At 45.2% G+C, this 22,743-nt stretch overlaps 1 protein-coding gene across 1 annotated transcript in view; it reads right to left on the reverse strand.

Moving 5' to 3' along the window:
- REC114 (REC114 meiotic recombination protein) overlaps positions 1-22,743 on the reverse strand; it is a 155,086-nt gene that overhangs the window by 54,167 nt on the left and 78,176 nt on the right. The gene's annotated exons all lie outside the window — the stretch shown is intronic.

Genomic DNA, 22,743 nt, shown 5'->3' on the forward strand with positions numbered 1-22,743 from the left:
GGGACAAGTAGCAATACTTGGTGGCATAGGCCCCTTGGTGAGGGCCTTACATGCTAATTGCACTTCCTCCTCTCTCCACTGTGGAATATCAGAGCTAATTTTGATTTCATTAGAAGTCTAGTTATAGGCTGCTGAGCTCACTTTGGGCTGACAGTGCACTAGCACTGGGGCTCCCCTACTACAAGCTGAATTCACCTAAGAGCTGAAATCACTGAGTGTTGTGTTAAGTAGTGGGGGAGCTTGAAGATATATTGTGGAGAGTTCGTGGGGCGGCTGGCGGAGCGGAGCGCAGCTGAGCGAAGGAGTTCGTGGGGCGGCTGGCGGAGCGGAGTGCAGCTGAGCGAAGGAGTTTGTGGGGCGGCTGGCGGAGCGGAGCGCCGCTATGGAGCGGTCATAGAATCATAGAATATCAGGGTTGGAAGGGACCCCAGAAGGTCATCTAGTCCAACCCCCTGCTCCAAGCAGGACCAATTCCCAGTTAAATCATCCCAGCCAGGGCTTTGTCAAGCCTGACCTTAAAAACCTCTAAGGAAGGAGATTCTACCACCTCCCTAGGTAACGCATTCCAGTGTTTCACCACCCTCTTAGTGAAAAAGTTTTTCCTAATATCCAATCTAAACCTCCCCCACTGCAACTTGAGACCATTACTCCTCGTTCTGTCATCTGCTACCATTGAGAACAGTCTAGAGCCATCCTCTTTGGAACCCCCTTTCAGGTAGTTGAAAGCAGCTATCAAATCCCCCCTCATTCTTCTCTTCTGCAGGCTAAACAATCCCAGCTCCCTCAGCCTCTCCTCATAACTCATGTGTTCCAGTCCCCTAATCATTTTTGTTGCCCTTCGCTGGACTCTCTCCAATTTATCCACATCCTTCTTGAAGTGTGGGGCCCAAAACTGGACACAGTACTCCAGATGAGGCCTCACCAATGTCGAATAGAGGGGAACGATCACGTCCCTCGATCTGCTCGCTATGCCCCTACTTATACATCCCAAAATGCCATTGGCCTTCTTGGCAACAAGGGCACACTGCTGACTCATATCCAGCTTCTCGTCCACTGTCACCCCTAGGTCCTTTTCCGCAGAACTGCTGCCTAGCCATTCGGTCCCTAGTCTGTAGCTGTGCATTGGGTTCTTCCGTCCTAAGTGCAGGACCCTGCACTTATCCTTATTGAACCTCATCAGATTCCTTTTGGCCCAATCTTCCAATTGGTCTAGGTCCTTCTGTATCCTATCCCTCCCCTCCAGCGTATCTACCACTCCTCCCAGTTTAGTATCATCTGCAAATTTGCTGAGAGTGCAATCCACACCATCCTCCAGATCATTTATGAAGATATTGAATAAAACCGGCCCCAGGACCGACCCTTGGGGCACTCCACTTGATACCGGCTGCCAACTAGACATGGAGCCATTGATCACTACCCGTTGAGCCCGACAATTTAGCCAGCTTTCTACCCACCTTATAGTGCATTCATCCAGCCCATACTTCCTTAACTTGGTGACAAGAATACTATGGGAGACCGTGTCAAAAGCTTTGCTAAAGTCAAGAAACAATACACCCACTGCTTTCCCTTCATCCACAGAACCAGTAATCTCATCATAAAAGGCGATTAGATTAGTCAGGCATGACCTTCCCTTGGTGAATCCATGCTGGCTGTTCCTGATCACTTTCCTCTCATGCAAGTGCTTCAGGATTGATTCTTTGAGGACCTGCTCCATGATTTTTCCAGGGACTGAGGTGAGGCTGACTGGCCTGTAGTTCCCAGGATCTTCCTTCTTCCCTTTTTTAAAGATTGGCACTACATTAGCCTTTTTCCAGTCATCCGGGACTTCCCCGGTACGCCACGAGTTTTCAAAGATAATGGCCAGTGGCTCTGCAATCACAGCCGCCAATTCCTTCAGCACTCTCGGATGCAACTCGTCCGGCCCCATGGACTTGTGCACGTCCAGCTTTTCTAAATAGTCCCTAACCGCCTCTATCTCCACAGAGGGCTGGCCATCTCTTCCGCATTTTGTGATGCCCAGCGCAGCAGTCTGGGAGCTGACCTTGTTAGTGAAAACAGAGGCAAAAAAAGCATTGAGTACATTAGCTTTTTCCACATCCTCTGTCACTAGGTTGCCTCCCTCATTCAGTAAGGGGCCCACACATTCCTTGGCTTTCTTCTTGTTGCCAACATACCTGAAGAAACCCTTCTTGTTACTCTTGACATCTCTGGCTAGCTGCAGCTCCAGGTGCGATTTGGCCCTCCTGATAACATTCCTACATGCCCGAGCAATATTTTTATACTCTTCCCTGGTCATATGTCCAACCTTCCACTTCTTGTAAGCTTCTTTTTTATGTTTAAGATCCGCTAGGATTTCACCATAGGTCAGCTTCAGATCATGTAAGGTGCCTCTTACCCCCGTCCCATTTCCACCCAGGTTGGGAGGTAAAGCTCTGCAGATAAACTTTCGAACTCTGGGGCTGCCCTGACCAGGGACAGAGACTTTTGGGGCATTGGACTTTTGGGACTTTGGGTGATTTGGGGTTGCTGGACTCAAGAACCCAAAGGGAAAAGGGCATGCCCCAATTTGCCTGGGGTGGGTTTTTTTTGCTCATGGGTTGTGTTATGAATCCTGTTGGTGGTATTTCCCCAACATAATGCCACATTGTTTCTCTCTGTTATTAAAAGGCTTTTGCTACACTCAGACTATGTGCTTGCGGGAGGGGAAGTATTGCCTCTTGGAGGCGCCCAGCGGGGGTGGTATATATTTGTCCCAGGTCACTGGGTGGGGGCTCGAGCCGGTTTGCATTGTGTTATTGGAATGGAACCCCTAGATATTGAACCCGGCCCTTGTTGCTGCCAACTCTGACGGGCAGAAGGGTTACATAAACATAACACATATACAATACAAAATTTCCAGGGTTTCATTTGTTTTTACCACAGTATGAATTAAGTTAAAAATATATCTACCGCAGTACCAGTATATTAAACTAAAGTTTTATTTTTAAATATATTTCACAATTCATACATAATGAAAGGCAATTTGACTTGTACTATATAATGCCTTCCACAAAGAGCTTTGAATTCTACTCACAAATCCCACGCAGTACCCCTAGAGGGCAGCAGAGGACATGCAAGTCTTGAGAATGTGGTAACAGTGGGCTTGTCTAAAGCTGAGAAAGATACTTAGGTATTTTCTTAAGATATACTTAAAGAAAACAAAAATGTTCTATCAAATTATTAAAGATTATACACCAGTTATGTTGCCTGTGAATCTCCTCACATAAGCAGTACATTAAGCTACAAAGTTTAGCGTGTGGTACTAATTTAGGAAGCTGATAAGCTGACTTTACAAATTTTGCATACAAACTGGCTATGCATGTCAAAGCTATTTCACAGAGTGCTGTATACTCAGCACTAGACTTCCACCATGGAACTCTAGTACACTGCTGCCCAGGTTAAAAGAAGTTTAAACATCACCTGAAATACTCTAGCAGGGGGGAAATGCTCCATCTATTATCTCCAAGCTATTGCCTTCTTGGGATATAGCAATGAAAAAGTTGAATTTATGTACTTATTTAAGTTATATAGATTTCATCTTTTAAAAGATGTGTTGGCAAAAGAATTAATGTGAAATCTTTATGTATTGTAAATAAAATTAGATTGCTCAATAAATACGTCAACAGGATCTCAAGTGAACAGTTTTTATTAATTCATCACAAACAGTTTAGAGGAGCATGAAGGACCCCCAGAAGGATTTCTGAGGCAGTCAAAGATAATAGAAAATCTCAAAGGGGACAAATGGCAATGACAGAGCTCAGAAGACTATTTAGAGAGGCAAAAGGAAGATGAAATGAAGGCAAAGATGAAGGAAGAGAGTAAAAAACAGCACAAAGGGAGTTAGCTAAGCATGATGTGAGCTGTACATGATCTGAAACTATACCAATTGTAGGCCTGCTGATTCAAGCCAAGTGTTTCTATTTGAGTTTATAACATAGATATTTACTGAAATAGCATAAATCCCCTAGAACTAGGGTTCTCAGACCTTTTTCATAGTGAGGACCATATCTTAATAGAGAGACAATCTCCTTACCCATTCTTGAATGTATAGCATGCTTGTGGCAACTACTACAGTTGCTTACCTGCAAAAATAGTATCAGGAAAGGATTTAATGTATTTAAGCTACCTTTCAATGAAGATCAGCAGCTAGAAATAAGGAAGAGAGCCAACACCATTTTACCAGCCAGCTTTCCTCAGACTACCAGCAGTTCACTGACCACAGTTTGAGAACAGCTGCTCAGGAGTCAAACATAAGTAAAAAGGAAACAACTACAAAAAACAAGGAAGTAGAAACAATCTAGCAAACAACAACAAATCATAGTATCAGATGCAGAAGCAATCCTGAACCAAACTGGCTGTATTGAGTCACCAAGAAGCCAAACAACAGAAAAGTAAGACCACAAAATGAGTTTTGTCATGACCAACATACAATTTTATGACTATTTCTTCCCCTCAAGAATAGGATTCTGAATCCTGCTAGCTGGAAAAGGCAGCTGTGATGGGTTGCAGATAGCAATCAAGGATTATTCTAATTTTCAGCAATAGCTGCATACAACATATAAAAGGGAAGACAGACAAAAAAAGGGGAGGTAGAGAAACTGAGGGTAGATATAAAGAAATAATGGAAGGGAAAAGGGAAATCCAGAAACTCAATGGAGGGTGAGACACCCCTCAGCCCCCAGGAAAAAAAGTGCTTTCAACATCTGCTCAGAGAGAGGTAGCTGAATTACCGTTTTTCACTATATATAAATAGGTTTGATTTTATATACCTAATGACATGAATATCTCAGAAGACATGCCTAGTAAAGCAACACCTGTCTGGTCTTACTGATCAGAACTGGTCAGTACTTTAATGGGAGACACCTCACACCTTACTCCCACTCCTGCATTGTAGGTTAGTAGGTTGTACTGGGGAGTCAGTAGATGGCACTCTTTTCTCCAAGTAAGAACTAAACCAGTGTACCATGCCTCAGATAAAATTTAAAACCAAAATGCTGAGTACCTATTACAGTCATTAAGGATACCATCGCACTTTTCCAGAGAATACTGGCTAAATTCCATTTTGGTAACTACAGTCCACATATCTAAATTCTACCAATTCTATTTAATTGAATATGGTATTCCTGAATTCCTGTAATGTTATTATTACACATACAGTATTTCTAAAGAGCCCAAAACTGTTTCACCTGGGCACACTTCACATGAATTATCAGTTAGCAACATGAGAATTGCCAATACCAGATCAGACCAATGATCCAGCTAATCCACCATCCCATTTTAGGCAGTGGCCAGTTTCAGAAGAAGGCACAAAAATCTCCATAATAGACAATAATGAAATAATGTGCCCACAGAGGAAATTTCTTGCTAATCCCAGGCAGTTAGTGGTCACACAGTTCTCTCTAAAGTATACAAAAGTAGTAGGAGATTACAAATGTATCCATTCTAGTATGCCAAATTTCCAAACACATTTTAAGTGCTTTCCTAATTTTAGCAGTAAATCTGTTGAGGCATGTACATGTTTTGAATATCCTAATTCATATTCATTCTGTTGGACCCACTGGGGAGAAGATAAGATTTACATGTTGAGATGAGATGGAGTAAAACAACACCTACAGTAAATGGTATAAAAATACAACTAAAATTTCTAGAGTATTGGGTAGCATTTTACAGTAAGTGTTTCTAAGTTAACTGTACACTGTACGGTGTACTTAGAGATACTCTGCCTAATTATGTTCTCAGTTACGTAGAAATTGACCCACAATACAAAGTATTACTGAATACTGAATACAGAGAAGTATTAGTAACTTACTGGCTAAAAATATACTGTGTGCACATAACTTTTTTAATTAAATGTTTGAACAAAATTCAGACAATGTTAAATCTGAGTTTTCAATCACTAACAAAGAAATTATATTACATTTCCTACAGAAATGTCATCCTTGTTTAGCTGTGCAGATACAATAAAATGAGGTGTCATTACATGAACACATAAAATAAAGCAAAATGCTAAGTGTGCATCTACTGTTAAATTAAAGGTGTGGTTTAAAACTAAAGGTGGGTCAAAATGAAAAGTCCAAATCAGAAACTCTACAAATGTGGAAGGGGATTCACTTCTGATTACCCACATCCACCCCATATTTTCAACTATAGCAAAATATTGTCATATGCAAAATCCAGAAGGGATCTCTGGTTCCTATTCAGTGAGAGAACAAATAATCAAGATTTTGCACCATTTAAGATGGTAGAAGTTTTAAGAGAACAGAATGTAACATTTCACTGCCAGCAATGTACTATGAAACCCAGCCCTAGACATATGCTTCAATTCTTAACCTAAACCTTGATGTGGATCTAAAGCACTGTCTCCTTGGCTAATTTCCAGATTTAACACTCATATTGATCTTATAAATGAAGTTTTAAAATATTCTTACAGAAACAAAAGTATTTAAAAATCTGTGTATAAAATGTGCTGTGCATGACCCATGGGGAGAAATAAAAGGACTTCCACCTTACCACTTACACAAAAGTATAATAATTAAGGCTGAGAATCATTCATGGAGGGAAAGGAAGTCACTGCTTCTGCAACCTCCGTGAATTTTGCAGCACTGGTGTGGCTGACCCCAGGACCATCCCAGCAGCTAGGGAAGCCCTAGGGCTGCTGCTCTCGTAGCCCCAGGCAGCTGGTCCCTGGCGCTGCCCTGGAACAGTGGTCCAGAACCAGCGGCGGTGGCGGCGGGGCCCTGGGACGTCGCCCGCCTGGAGCAGTGGGGGGGGACTCAGCTGCCCCCCACCCAGAGCAACAGCGGAACCGTGGGCCGCCCCTCAGCAGCAGCGGGGCCCCAGGCCACCCCCCTCCCCGGGAGTGGCAAGGGGCCCTGGGACACTTCCAGCAGCAGCGGGGCCCAGGCCACCCCCTCCCCCAGCAGAAGCATCATCCCACACTGCTCCCCCCTCCCCCCAAGAAGCAGTCTTCAGGAGTGCCCCCCTCCCAGCAGGTAAGAGGTTACTGGTATTTTTAGTAAAAGTCATGGACAGGTCACGGGGCCGTGACTTTTTGTTTATTGCCCATGACCTGTCCAAGACTTTTACTAAAAATACCTGCGACTAAAAGTGTAAATGAAGACGGACCAAGTACTAAGCCTAGTAGTTTTCCCAGGAGCAGAGCAGTCCACATGTATATTGTAAGCACAGAAGACAAGGCATACTTTGATCGAAAGCCACTATTCACACCCTCAGTATCTTAGAAGCATTTTAATGGATGAACAATCATTTCCTGGGGTAGATCCTGTGACTGCTAGCTTAACTGCTAGCAGTTGTTATCAGATGCTTGGAAATGATATCAGGGAAGGCACTAAGTATGAGCAATGCCTCCCCAGTATCACAGTTGGGAGTTGGGAAGGGGGAGGGAATTCCTTCTTGGCTCACAGAATGGCTTAGCTGCATAGCTTAAAGAGATTCTTCAGGTGACAGCACTGAAACAAGAAATAGTAGAGGGAGCTGTAACAAAGGGCAAGAAATTGCAGCAATGTGGGGCAGAGAAAGGACAAAAGCCCCATCAGTAATCCCTTTATCCATGCAAGTGTCAGGGACAGGCAAACAGGGAGTTTGCCTGTGAGTTCGCCTGTGGGGAGATCACACAGTGTGTTTTTTGCCTTTCAGATTCCTGTGAGCAGTACATACAACATCTGAAGAGCCTCTGAGAAGGAAGACATGGATGGTGAGCAATCAGCTGTTGTGACCTGCTCAGAATGTGCCCATGTTTGTCTTTCTCCCAGAGGACAGAAGCGAATTCATCTGTACAAAGTGCAAGCTAGTCTGCATATTGGAAGAGAAGGTTAAAAAGGACTAGAGAACCAAATATCAAACCCGCATTGCATTAGAGAACATGAAGATTTTCTGGACAAAAGTCAGTGTTTGGTGCTGAAAGTACAACATGCTGAAGAATCAGAGAGTGCAGTGTAGAATGGGGAAGAATATTGGGAGCATGTGACCTCCAGAAGAAGAAAGACGAGAACCTACCTATGCCCAATGCAGATAGAGGTGCGAAATCGCTTTCAGGCTCTCTACACAAGTACTACTGCCGAGAAGGATTTGGAAGATCCCTCTGAGGGAAGGGATCAGAAGGAGACCCCATCAGCAGGAAGGCATGGGATGCATTGTCCTAGGGATGGGGGTTCCATGATCACAACTCCCAAGAGGAGGAGATGGGTGGTGGTGGTAGGGGACTCCCTCCTAAGGCGGACAGAGTCATCCATCTGCTGACAAGACTGGGAAACTCAAGAAGTGTGCTGCTTTCCTGGAGCTAGATCCAGGATGTGATGGAGAGTCTACAGAGACTGATCAAGACCTTGGACAGCTAACCCTTCCTACTTCTCCACATGGGCACCAATGATACTGCCAAGAATGACCTGAAGAGGATCTCTCTAGACTACATGGCTCTGGGAAGAAGGATAAAGGAGTTTGAGGTGCAAGTCGTGTTCTTGTCCATCCTCTCTGTTGAAGGAAAAGACCCAGGTAGGGACCGTCGAATTGTGGAGGTGAATGTGTGGTTATGCAGGTGGTGTCGGAAAGAGGGCTTTGGATTCTTTGACCATGGGATGTTGTTCCAGGAAGCAGGATTACTTGGAAGAGATAGGATCCACCTAGCGAAAAGAGGGAAAAACATCTTCACAGGCAGGCTTGCTAATCTAGTGAGGAGGGCTTTAAACTAGGTTCGTTGGAGGATGGTGACCTAAGCCCAGAGGAAAGTGGGGAAGTGGAATACCAGGAGGACACAGAAGGAGGAGGGTACAAGAAGCCTCCTGATTCATACTGAGAAAGTAGGGCAATCAGCTAGTTATCTTAGGTGCCTGTATCCAAACACAAGAAGAATCGGAAGTCCTGGCAAAATCAAGGAACTATGATGTGATTGGAATAACAGAAACTTTGTGGGCAGTTCACATGACTGGAGCATTATCATAGATGGGTATAAACTGTTCAGGAAGGAAAGGTATGGGAGGAAAGGTGGAGGAGTTGCACTGTATGTAAGAGAGTGGTATGATTGCTCAGAGCTCCAGTATGAAACTGGAGAATTACCTGTTGAGAGTCTTTGGGTTAAGTTTAGAGGCAAGAGTAACAAGGGTGATGTCATGGTGGGTGTGTGCTATAGACCACCGGATCAGAAGGATGAGGTAGACAAGGCTTTCTTCGGACAACTAACAGAAATTTCCAGATCACAGGCCCTGGTTCTCATGGTGGGGGGTGAGGGACTTCAATCACCCTGACATCTGCTGGGAGAGTAATACAGCAGTGCACAGACAATCCAGGAAGTTTTTGGAGAGTGTTGGAGACAACTTCCTGGTACAAGTGATGGAGCAACCAACTAGGGGCCGTGCTCCTCTTCACCTGCTGCTTACAAACAGGGAAGAATTGGTAGGGGAAGTAGAAGTGGGTGGCAACCTAGGTGGTAGTGACCATGAGATGGTTGAGTTCAGGAACCTGACAAAAGGAAGAAAGGAGAGTAGCAAAATAGGGACTTCAGAAAAGCAGACTTAGATTCCCTCAGGGAACTGATAGGTAGGATCCCCTGGGATGCTAACATGAGGGGGCAAGGAGTTCAGGACAGCTGGCTGTATTTTAAAGAAGCCTTATTAAGGGCACAGGAACAAACCATCCCAAAGTGCAGAAAGAATAGCAAATATGGCAGGCAACCAGCTTGGCTTAACAGTGAAATCTTCGGTGAACTTAAACTCAAAAAGGAAGCTTACAAGAAGTGGAAATTTGGACAGATGACTAGGGAGGAGTATAAAAATATTGCTCGAGGATGCAGGGGTATAATCAGGAAGGCCAAGGCACAAATGGAGTTGCAGCTAGCAAGGGATGTGAAGGGTAACAAGAAAGGTTTCTACAGGTATGTTAGTAACAAGAAAGTGGTCAGGGAAATCCTTACTGAACGGGGGAGGCAACATAGTAGCAGATGATGTGGAAAAAGCTGAAGTACTCAATGCTTTTTTTGCCTCGGTCTTCACAGACAAGGTCAGCTCCCAGACTGCTGCACTGAGCAACACAATATGGGGAGCAGCCATCAGTGGTGAAAGAACAGGTTAAGGACTATTTAGAAAAGCTGGACATTCACAGGTCCATGGGGCCAGATGCAATGCATCCAAAGGTGCTGAAGGAGTTGGCTGATGTGATTGCAGTGCCACTGGCAGCCCTAGATGGACCTTCCGGGGCAAGGATGCCCACCATCGGGTCCGACTCCTCCGTGACCTCCTCCACCTGGAGGTTTAAGTTTAGGGCCACCTTCCTAAGAAGGTCCTAGCGTCCCCTGGTGTCCATCGCCGGTATGGTGTTGGTGCCCACCATCACCTCGTCCGGCGAGGAGGAGGAGGCAAGTGGGACCGGGTCTTCCTGCTCTTCTGGCTCCCCAGAGGCAGAGTCGGGTGCATCGATCCCCCATGTGACTGGAAGTGGCTCCTGTACAACTGGTGGCGCTGGTTTGGATGCTATGCCTGAGTGTGAAGGCCCAGAATCTTTGTCCCACGCGGGGTCCTCCAGAGCCCTAGAGGTGTGGCATGACACCGATGTTGCTGAGGGGGGAGCACGAGGTGTGGATGCCACCAATGCAATCCTGGAGCCCTGACCCGGAGCCTAATGATAGGCCCAAGGAGTCCAAAAGGGCCATTGTACTGGGCCCTGCCACTAGGGTGGCAAGGATACCGCCGGTGCCGAAGAGTCCATGACTCTGCAGTGCCGGGATTGCGAGTGATGCCGGCTGTGTTGGGAGACAGAAGACTCAGCCTCCAACTTGAAAGAGTACTCTGAGCCCAACCACGGGTGGGAGGAGCCTGACGGTGCCAGGGAGCTGCGCCATAACATCGTGGACTTGCCCTGATGATGAACAGGGGGCTGTGCCACCATCGGTGCCGTGAAGGGTGTTGGAGATAGTGCCACATGTGGCGCCGTCATAGATGCCGCTGATGGTGCCTGAATTTGGGCCGGCGTCTGGAGTGGTGCCAGAGCTCACATCTGCGGGGTCAGGGACTGTGCCACCATGGCAATAAGGTCCTGTGCTGCCTCGTAGGTATCTGGCGTGGAGGGGAGATCTAGCTCTTCCTCCAAATCTTCCCGGGTCGGGGGGTCCACCAGCACTGGACTCGACAGACCTCCGCTTGGGGCCAGAGTCAACATTGCCGGGTCTTGAGGGCCAGGCTGTGGGTATCCTGCCATGGGATGCATCCCGCTGGAATCCCCTCATGGTTTCTTAACAGGGGAATGAATCCTGTCCGCCTTCTTTTTCTTATGCAGTGCTGGGGACTGTGAGCAGTGCCGCCTGCTACAGCTGACCTTACGAGTTGGGGAGCAGTGCCAATGTGCCTTGGAGGAGTCATTCCTCGGTGCTGGGGCATCCCGCACTGAGGCCGGGGCACTGCGCACTGATGATGCCAGTGCCATTTTTGGAACCAGCTGAGGGCCAACTCCATCAGGAGTGCTTTAGACGATAGTCCTGCTCTCTTTTTGTTCTGGGTCTAAAGTGCCTGCAAATTGGGCACTTGTCTGTCTGATGACCTTGTCCTACGCACTTAAGACAAGCAGCATGCGGATCACCTCTAGGTATAGGTTTCGCACACCTCTCGCATGCCTTAAACCCTGGGGACTGAGGCATGCCCCAGTGCCTGGGGAAAACTGGGGGGGGGGAAGAGCCCCCCAAAGTAAGCTTAACTATAAACTACTATACAACTATTGTTACTACAACTCAAATAAACTATTTACAAATAAGAAAAGGGAACCACTAGGTAGCCACTTGCTAATGCAAGGAACTGAGCTGTTCCAACAACAGTCACTGCGGGTAAGAAGGAACTGAGCAGGCGGTAGGTTGGCAGGGACCTACATACACCACCATGAAGATGCCACTCCAGGCGTCTCCACAGCTGACCCAACAGGTACCTCTAGGAGAAAAGCCTTTCGACAATCGTGCACATGGCGCATGCACACATCTATTGGAATGCACATGAACAATCACTCGAAGAAGTAACCTCTTCTTCTTCTTCTTCGAGTGCTGGTCCCTATGTGCATTCCACTGTGGGTGACTGACAAGCAGTACTCACGTAGGAGGAGGGTGCAAAGATACAAATGGCAGAGCTGAACGAAGGACCCCCCATTCCAAAGGATGCATCAGGCAGAGGAGTCCTGTACCAAAGCATAATGCTTAAAACATGTGGATGGAATTCCCCGTAGCTCCTTTGCAAGTATCAGAGAGGTACTTCTTGAAGTCATGCCTCAAACATTGTGTGTGCTCTCGTGGAATGAGCTCTCACTCCATGAGAAGGAAGGTGAATAGCTAGCTCATAGGCTGTATTTTGCACTGCTGAGATCCATTTTGAGACTCAGAGGATATAGCTTGACCCTGAACTTTTTTCGTTATGGCAATAAAGAGTCTGGGAGATTTTCTGATTGGTTTTATTATTTGCAGGTAAAAAGCTGAAGCCCATGTACATAGAGGAAATGAAGCCTTCTTTCTTCTGAGTATGAGTTTGGTTTTGGAAGGAACATCAGTAAGTGAACTAACTGGTTCAGACAAGGGACTGAGTGGCTAGGCAGCAGTTCTGCAGAAAAGAACCTAGGGGTTACAGTGGATGAGAAGCTGGATATGAGTCAACAGTGTGCCCTTGTTGCCAGGAAGGTTAATGGCATTTTGGACTGTATAAATAGGAGCATTGCCAGCAGATCGAGGGACGTGATCATTCCCCTCTATTTGGCATTGATGAGGCCTCATCTGGAGTACTGTGTCCAGTTTTGGGCCCCACACTACAAGAAGGATGTGGAAAACTTGGAAAGAGTCCAGCAGAGGACAACAAAAATGATTAGGGGGCTTGAGCACATGACTTATGAGAAGAGGCTGAGGGAACTGGGATTATTTAGTCTGCAGAAGAGAAGAATGAGGGGGGATTTGATAGCTGCTTTCAACTACTTGAAAGGGGGTTCCAAAGAGGGTGGATCTAAATTGTTCTCAGTGGCAGCAGATGACAGAACAAGGAGTCTCAAGTTGCAGTGGGGGTGGTCTAGGCTGGATATTAGGAAAAAACTTTTTCACTAGGAGGGTGGTGAATGCGTTACCTAGGGAGGTGGTGGAATCTCCTTCCTTACAGGTTTTTAAGGTCAGGCTTGATGGAATGATTTAGTGGGGGCTTGGTCCTGTTTTGAGCAGGGGGTTAAACTAGATGACCTCCTGAGGTCTCTTTCAACCCTGCTATTCTATGATTCTATACTTAATGGGTGAATTTAGGCTACAGATGCAATTAAACCTTTTCTTTATGAAATATGGTGTAAGGAGGTCTTGCCATCCAGTGTAAGGAGGATTTGCTCCAACCTCACCTGCTGTCCTGGCTGAAGTGGTGGCTACTTAGAATGCAACCTTCATGGATAGGAAAGACATGGCACAAGTAGCTAATGGTTCGAAGGAAAGCTTTGTGAACAAAGACAAAACAAGATTCAAGTCCCGTTGAGGAGTAGGCTTTTTTTTTTTTTAATTGGCAGAAAAGTTTTGATTAGGCCTTTCCGGAATCTGTTAGTCAACAGGTGAGCAAAGACTGAATAAGCCTGTGAAGGTGGACTAATTGCTGCCAAGAGGACCAGTCAAAGAACTGATGGAAAGACCTGCTGTTTTTAGAGAAAGGAGATAGTCCACGAGGAATATCAGATGCTTCTGGGGATATGTCTTTGCTGTACCAAAACAGAGAAATGCCTCGACTTGGCTAAATAACATCTTCTAGTGGATTCCTTTTTGCTATAGGTAAGGATGCTTCATACAGCTTCATAACATAACCATTCTAAGGTTAACACTCATTCAAAAAACACAGTCTGAGATGGAGTGGTTGGGATGTTTGATTTTGTCTTTCCTCTGGGTCAGGAGATTGGAAAAGGACTGAATGATGATTGGCAATTGAGACAATATGAGTACGAGCCTTGGGAACCAAAATTGTCTGGGCCAGTTGGGAGCGATGAGGATAACTTGCACCGTGGATTCACCAAGGGTAGGTCATGCCTGACTAATCTAATCGCCTTTTATGATGAGATTACTGGTTCTGTGGATGAAGGGAAAGCAGTGGATGTATTGTTTCTTGACTTTAGCAAAGCTTTTGACACGGTCTCCCACAGTATTCTTGTCAGCAAGTTAAGGAAGTATGGGCTGGATGAATGCACTATAAGGTGGGTAGAAAGCTGGCTAGATTGTCGGGCTCAACGGGTAGTGATCAATGGCTCCATGTCTAGTTGGCAGCCGGTATCAAGTGGAGTGCCCCAAGGGTCGGTCCTGGGGCCGGTTTTGTTCAATATCTTCATAAATGATCTGGAGGATGGTGTGGATTGCACTCTCAGCAAATTTGCGGATGATACTAAACTGGGAGGAGTGGTAGATACGCTGGAGGGGAGGGATAGGATACAGAAGGACCTAGACAAATTGGAGGATTGGGCCAAAAGAAATCTGATGAGGTTCAATAAGGATAAGTGCAGGGTCCTGCACTTAGGACGGAAGAACCCAATGCACAGCTACAGACTAGGGACCGAATGGCTAGGCAGCAGTTCTGCGGAAAAGGACCTAGGGGTGACAGTGGACGAGAAGCTGGATATGAGTCAGCAGTGTGCCCTTGTTGCCAAGAAGGCCAATGGCATTTTGGGATGTATAAGTAGGGGCATAGTGAGCAGATCGAGGGACGTGATCGTTCCCCTCTATTCGACATTGGTGAGGCCTCATCTGGAGTACTGTGTCCAGTTTTGGGCCCCACACTTCAAGAAGGATGTGGATAAATTGGAGAGAGTCCAGCGAAGGGCAACAAAAATGATTAGGGGACTGGAACACATGAGTTATGAGGAGAGGCTGAGGGAGCTGGGATTGTTTAGCCTGCAGAAGAGAAGAATGAGGGGGGATTTGATAGCTGCTTTCAACTACCTGAAAGGGGGTTCCAAAGAGGATGGCTCTAGACTGTTCTCAATGGTAGCAGATGACAGAACGAGGAGTAATGGTCTCAAGTTGCAGTGGGGGAGGTTTAGATTGGATATTAGGAAAAACTTTTTCACTAAGAGGGTGGTGAAACACTGGAATGCGTTACCTAGGGAGGTGGTAGAATCTCCTTCCTTAGAGGTTTTTAAGGTCAGGCTTGACAAAGCCCTGGCTGGGATGATTTAACTGGGAATTGGTCCTGCTTGGAGCAGGGGGTTGGACTAGATGACCTTCTGGGGTCCCTTCCAACCCTGATATTCTATGATTCTATGATTCGTGTCCTGACAAATTTTCCATAAAAGACTTGAGGTAAGAGTGGTAATGGAGGGAAGGCATAGTTCAGATGGTCTGACCATGGAATAAGTACAGCATCACCTTGAGAATGGCATCTTATGACTCCTCTGGAGTAGTATATGCTGCATTTTCTGTTTATCTGAGAGGCAAACAGGTCCCTTGGGGGGTCCCCCATAGGACAAAAACACTGTTCACTAAAGTCGTGTAACTCCCATTCATGGTCGATCGTGAAATATTTGCTGAGGGAATCCACTAGCACTTTCTGGTTCCCTGGAAGATAGGGAGGATAGGGAGTGATCGCCCTTGCATTCCTGGTAAGGATTCTTCCACCATAGCACAGATGATATTATTGTGGCGGGAACAATTAGTATGGTGTTCATGGACTGTTAGACTGGTAAGTACACTATTTGAAGCCACCCTTGTAGGCAGTGAAAATGGAGTCTGGCAAACGGAGTGATGTAAGTACATGAAGCCATATGATCCAGGAGGGAAAGGCAGATTCTGAGGGGTGCTTAAGGGTTGCTTATGATTTGGTCTCCAAGGTCATCCATCACCTGTGCATTGGCAGAAAAAAACTTTCCTGTGATTGAACTCAGGGATGTTCCAATGAAATCTAAAGTCTGACAAAGAATAGGAATGAACTTCTCTGAGTTTACACTGACCCCCAAGAAAGACAGGAACTGAAGCACTGACAAAGTCAATTTTTAGGCCTCGCAAGATGCCTTGGCAACAAGAAGCTAGTCATCAAGATAGGAGAAAATGGTGAAGCTACAATGTCTGATATGGGCTGCTACTACATAGAATAGCTTGGTAAAGATGCTGGGAGGAGGGCGGGACAGCAAGAACAAACAGGAACACCTGTAAGGTCTCAGGCCTTTTTCTAAAGTCACATTAGGACAGTATCAGCCATGAAATAAGAAGCAGAAAGTCACATCCTCCCATTCCCTCTAAATCACTGGTTTTCAAACTTTTTTTCTGGCAACCCAGTTGAAGAAAATTGTTGATGCCCACAACCCAACGGAGCAGGGGATGAGGGATTTGGGGTGTGGAAGCGGCTCAGGGTTGGGGCAGAGGGTTGGGATGCGGGGGTGAGGGATGCAGGGTGGGGCCTGGAATGAGGGGTTCGGGGTGTGGGGGGGACTCAGGGCTGTGGCAGGAGGGTTGGGTGCGGGAGGGGGTCGGGGCGGAGGGATTTGGGTGCAGGAGGGGGCTCCAGGTTTGGGAGGGGCTCAGGGCTGGGGCAGGGAGTTGGGGTTACCTCCAGCGGCTCCTGGCCAATGGCATAGCTGGGGTGCAGAGGCAGGCTTCCCGCCTGTCCTGGCACCACAGACTGCACTGCGCCCCGGAAGCAGCCAGCAGCAGGTCCAGCTCCTAGGCGGAGGTATGCAAGCGGCTCCGCGCAGCTCTCACGAGCAGGCACCGCCCTCCTCAACTCCCGTTGGCTGGGAACCAGCCAATGGGAGTGTGGAGCCGGTATTTGGGCAGCGTGCGGAGCCCCATGGCCCCGCTTCCTAGGAACTGGACCTGCTGCTGGCCACTTCCGGGGCACAGCACAGTGTCAGAACAGGTGGGGACTAGCCTGCCTTAGACAGGCAGCACTGCCAGCGGGACTTTTAATGGTGGTGACCAGAGCCGCTGTGACCCAGTCCCTTCCATTCCACGACCCAGTTTTGGGTCGCGACCCACGGTTTGAAAACCACTGCTCTTAATTATATCAAAACAATGTAATATCAGTCTGTCAAAAAGGTGCTCATGTCCTAATAATACCCACCATCACCAGATAAAGAAACAGAGCTTAAGATGTTTAAAGAAAACCTTGTTTGACAGCATTCTGTTTGGCAATGAATCACTTATCAACAGTTGTGATTGTGAAATCTATACATCTTTATTGTTTTTCCTTTACGGTCCCAACTTCTCTATTGTTTATCTGTATAGTTTGTCTGGTTCTTTGATTATTTCTGTCTGTTGCATAACTAATTTTGCAAGATTTAAATCAATTAAGGTGATGGGGTATGATTAGTTAAGGAATTGTTTCATAATATGTTAGGATTGGTCAAAAAATTATTTTGTAATATTTTAGAGAAGTGTTGGCAGGAGTTAAGTTTCACTATATAAACTGGGGTCCCAGAAGGAGATCAGCAGGAAAAAATAAGAAGGAAAGACCTGCAGGAGGAATAAGAACTCACCTCCAAGACACAGCCCAAGATCAGAGTGGCTAGAATCCTGTAAACAACAACCATGATGTGCAGCAACCAGAACCCAGATAACACTGACCTTGCCTGGCCAACAGGGAAAGTCCACTAGCGTGATCAGTATTGATGAGCATAGGATTGTATGCTTAGCATATGTAATTCCATGCTCTAATAATAAGAATATATCAGTAGGGATATATTACTGACCACCTCACTAGTGTGGTGATAGTGACTGTGAAATGCTTAGAGAGATTAGAGAGGCTATTAAATTAAAAAGCTATCCCCATACGGACTGGGTACATGTCGCCTCAGAATGGGATTCAGAGATAACATTTCTTGACACCTTAAATGACTACTTCTTGGAGCAGCTAGTCCTGGAACCCACAAGAGGAGAAGCAATTCTTGATTTAGTCCTAAATGGAGCATGGGATCAGGTCCAAGAGGTGCATATAGCTGGACTGCTTAGTAATAGTGCCCACCACAGCAGCCCCAACACTGTAGCATTTGATTTCAGAAAGGAGGACTACACAAAAATGAGGAACTAGTTAAATAAAAATTAAAAGGTACAGCGCCAAAAGCGAAAGCCCTGCAAGCTGTATGGAAACATTTTCAAGACACCATAACAGAGGCTCAACTTAAATGTGTACCCCAAATTAAAACACAGTAAGAGAACCAAAAAAGTGACACTGTGGCTAAACAACGAAGTAAAAAGCCATGAGAAGCAAAGGGGCATCCTTTAAAAAGTGAAAGTTAAATCCTAATGAGGGAAATAGAAAGGAGCATAAACTCTGGCAAATGAAGTGTAAATATATAATTAGGAAGTCTGAAAAAGAATATGAAGAACAGCTAGCCAAAGACTCAAAAAGCAATAGCAAAAATTTTTTTTAAGTACATCAGAAGCAGGAAGCCTGCTAAACAACCGGTGGGGTCACTAGATGATCAAGACGCTAAACAGTAATAAGTCCCCAGGACCAGGTGGCATTCACTCAAGAGTTCTGAAGGAACTCTAATGTGAAATTGCAGAACTACTAACTGTAGTCTGTAAACTATCATTCAAATCAGCTTCTGTACCAGATGACTGGAGGATAGCTAATGTGACGCCAATTTTTAAAAAGGGTTCCAGAGGTGATCCCGGCAATTACAGGATGGTAAACCTGACTTCAGTACCAGGCAAACTGGTAGTAACTATAGTGAAAAACAAAACTGTCAGACACATAGATGAACATAATTTGTTAGGGAAGAGTCAGCATGGCTTTTGTAAAGGGAAATCATGACTAACCAATCTACCAGAATTCTTTGAGGGAGTCAACAAGTATGTGGACAAGAGGGATCCAGTCAATATAGTGTACTTAGATTTTCAGAAAGCCTTTGACAAGGCCCCTCACCAAAGGCTTTTAAGCAAAGTAAGCTGTCATGGGATAAAGAGGGAAGGTCTTCTCATGGATTGGTAACTGGTTAAAAGATAGGAAACAAAGGATAGGAATAAATGGTCAGTTTTTAGAATGGAGAGAGGTAAATAGTGGTGCGCCCTAGGAGTCTGTACTGGGACCAGTCCTATTCAACATATTCATAAATGATCTGGAAAAAGGGGTAAACAGGTAGGTGACAAAATTTGCAGATGATACAAAACTACTCAAGATAGTTAAGTCCCAAGTAGACTGCAAAGATCTACAAAAGGATCTCTCAAAACTGGGTGACCAGGCAACAAAATGGCAGATGAAATTTAATGTTAATAAATGCAAAGTAATGTACATTGGAAAGCATAATTCCAACTATACATATAAAATGATGGGATCTAAATTAGCTGTTACCACTCAAGAAAGAGATCTTGGAGTCATTGTGAATAGTTCTCTGAAAACATCCACTCAATGTGCAGCAGCAGTCAAAAAAGGGAACAAAATGCTGGGAATAATTAAGAAAGGGATAGATAATAGTACAGAAAATATCATATTGCCTCTATATAAATCCATGGTATGCCCACATCTTGAATACTGAATGCAGATGTGGTCGCCCCATCTCAAAAAAGATATATTGGAATTGGAAAAGGTTCAGAAAAAGCCCAAATGATCAGGGGTATGGAATAGCTGCCATATGAGGAGAGATTAATAAGACTGGGACTTTTCAGCTTGGAAAAGAGACAATTAAGGGGGGATATGATAAAGGTCTATAAAATCGTGACTGGTGTGGAGAAAGTAAATATGGAAGTGTTATTTACTCCTTCTCATTACATAAGAACTAGGGGTCACCAAATGAAATTAATAGGCAGCAGGTTTAAACAAACAAAACGAAGTATTTCTTTACACAATGCATGGTCAACTTGTGGAACTCCTTGTCAGAGGATGTTGTGAAGGCCAAGACTACAACAGCGTTCAAAAAAGAACTAGTTAAGTGCATGGAGGATAGGTCCATCAATGGCTATTAGCCAGGATGGACAGGGATGGTGTTCCTAGCCTCTGTTTTCCAGAAACTGGGAATGGGCGACAGGGGATAGATCACTTAATGACTATCTGTTCTGTTCATTCCCTCTGGGACACCTGGCATTGGCTACTGTCAGAAGACAGGATACTGGGCTAGATGGATCTTTGGTCTGATCCAGGATGGCCTCTCTTATGTTTTCTGCTTCGTGATTGTTAATAGAGATTAAAGAGATATTATGGTGTAAGGCTTGTTCACTGGAAAAAGGCCCCCAAACCCACAAAAGATTACACTCTGAGCCCTAGGAACTGGGTAAGGGTGCGTACCTGAATTAACCAGGTTGTGCCATGAACTCTAGGAACTGGATAAGGATGGTCTTGAACCATAGGAACTGGGTACAGGTAGATGCCTTTCACCCCTAGCCCTGTGAACTGGGAAAGGGTGGGGATGCCTAAATTAACCAGGTTACTTCTTGAGCAATGGAAGGGTAAAGATGGGGTGTCCTGCCTAGAGTGTGCAGGTAATACACTCTGAATTGAAAGTCAACCATACCCACCATGAACCTGAGAAAATGTCTGAATGGGGTGAAAATATGTGCCTTTTATGTCAAGAGCTGTAAAACAACACATCTTTTTCTAGGGATGGGATTACAGATATCAGAGTGACCATGCAAAACTTAAAGGAGGACTTGTGGCACCTTAGAGACTAACAAATTTATTTGAGCATAAGCTTTCGTGAGCTACAGCTCACTTCATTGGAGCTTATGCTCAAATAAATTTGTTAGTCTCTAAGGTGCCACAAGTCCTCCTTTTCTTTTTGCGGATATAGACTAACACGGCTGCTAATCTGAAACCTGTCATCATGCAAAACTTGAGTTTGCAAATAAAATGACTGAGGTGGCAGAGATTGAGCATAGGTCTTCAGCAGCTTTTCTTCTTAGATACTAGGAAGTAAATTGAGTAAAAACCCTTCTGGTACTGAAGAGGTACCCATTCTATTGCTCCTTGCTGTGAGACAGATTCTACTGCTTGTTTGAGAATCTCCACATGAGAATGGTCCCTGAAAGCAGGTGGTGAACGGGTTTTGGAGGAAGCAGGAATGTAATCTTGATCACATAGGCAAAATGGTTGACATTTAGCAACCACTTGTCCATTGTTATTGCACTTCAGGTGTGGAAAAAAAGAGTGCTGGACGACCCCTAAAGGGTATGTGGAAATTGGCAGGTGATAGTATTACTGACCTGCAGCTTTTGCGCTCCCATCAAAAATAATACTTATGCAGAGGATGAGATTGGAATGAGGATGCAGGCACAGAAGGTGCAGAAAAGTGGGACTTCTGAGTCCTTTGCCTTTTATGGTGTGGCTCATACAGTCTCTGAGGTAGAATTTGAGTTATCAGTCCAGATTTAATAAAAAAAAAAAAAGAGGGGGAGTCCTTGTGGCAACTAGAGACTAACAAATTTATTTGGGTATAAGCTTTTGTGAGCTAGAACCCACTTCATACAGTAGCAGGTATATACATAGTACATGAAAAGATGGGAATTGCCTTACCAAGTGGGGGATCAGTCTAACAAGACAATTCAATTAAAAGTAGAATACCAAGGAAGGAAAAATTACTTGTGATGGTAATGAGGGTGGCCCATTTCAAACAGTTGACAAGAAGGTGTGAGTAACAGCAGGGGGAAATTAGTTTTTGTAATGACCCATCCACTCCCAGTCTTTATTCAGGCCTAATTTGATGGTGTCCAGTTTCCAAATTAATTCCAGTTCTGCAGTTTCACGTTGGAGTCTGTTTTTGAAGTTTTTTGGTTGAAGAATTGCCACTTTTAAGTCTGTTATTGAGGGTCCAGATTTGTATGACTTCCTTTAGAAGTTTCTTTTCGGGGCAAATGTATATATTCCCAAGGAGAGGATGGTGGCCCTAGAGTTTTTCCGGTTTGTAAAGACTTGGTTAAACATATGAGCTCCATCAAAGGACAGGTCCTCCATGGTGTTCTGGACCTCCTTTGGAAACCCAAAGCGTGAACCTATCATTCTCTATGCATTACAATAGCAGAACCCATTGCACTTGATGTATCCACTGCATCTTCCACAGATTGAAGAGTGGGCCTGGGATCCATCTTGCCCTCTTCTATGAGATCCTGAAATTGATTTCTATCCTGGTGTGGGAGCTTGTCAGTGAAGTCATTAAACCTGGAATAGTTCAGGTAACCATACTTAACCATTAGTGCTTGGTAGTTGGCTATCCTGAACTGGAAGCTAGTAGACAAGAACTTCCTACCCAATAAGCTGAGACATTTGCCTTCTTTGTCAACCAGAGTACATCAATGATGTTGTTGCTTAGATCTCTCCATGGCAGCCTGGACAACCAAGATGTTAGGAGCAGGATGGAAGAAATCTTCCCCTTCAGCTGGAACAAAATAACATTTCTTTGCTCTCTTCAGTGTGTGCACAGGTGGCTGGAGTATGCCAGACTGCTCTAGTTGGATCCAGTATGACTTTGTTAACAGGAAGCACTATATGGCTGGAACCAGAGGACTGAAGGATGTCCAGGAGCATATGCAGAGGATCTTGAACTTCCTCAAAAGAAATCTGTAAACTCCCCTGCAAGTCTACATAACATGTCCTGGAACTGCTTATGGTCATCAGGATGGGACTGAGACATTGGAGCCATTTCCTCATTTGGAGAAGAGGACAATCTTGCTGGAGCCAGTGCATACTCTTCCTCTTCAATAGGGTCAGGAGGAAGGTCCAGTTGTCCTCTCAGGGGAAACAGTGATGAACTGACTCCCTAGCAGATCGAACTGACCCCACGGGATGGTACAGGTCC

Source organism: Lepidochelys kempii, chromosome 10, assembly GCF_965140285.1.
Source record: "Lepidochelys kempii isolate rLepKem1 chromosome 10, rLepKem1.hap1, whole genome shotgun sequence".
NCBI classification, from domain to species: Eukaryota; Metazoa; Chordata; order Testudines; family Cheloniidae; genus Lepidochelys; species Lepidochelys kempii.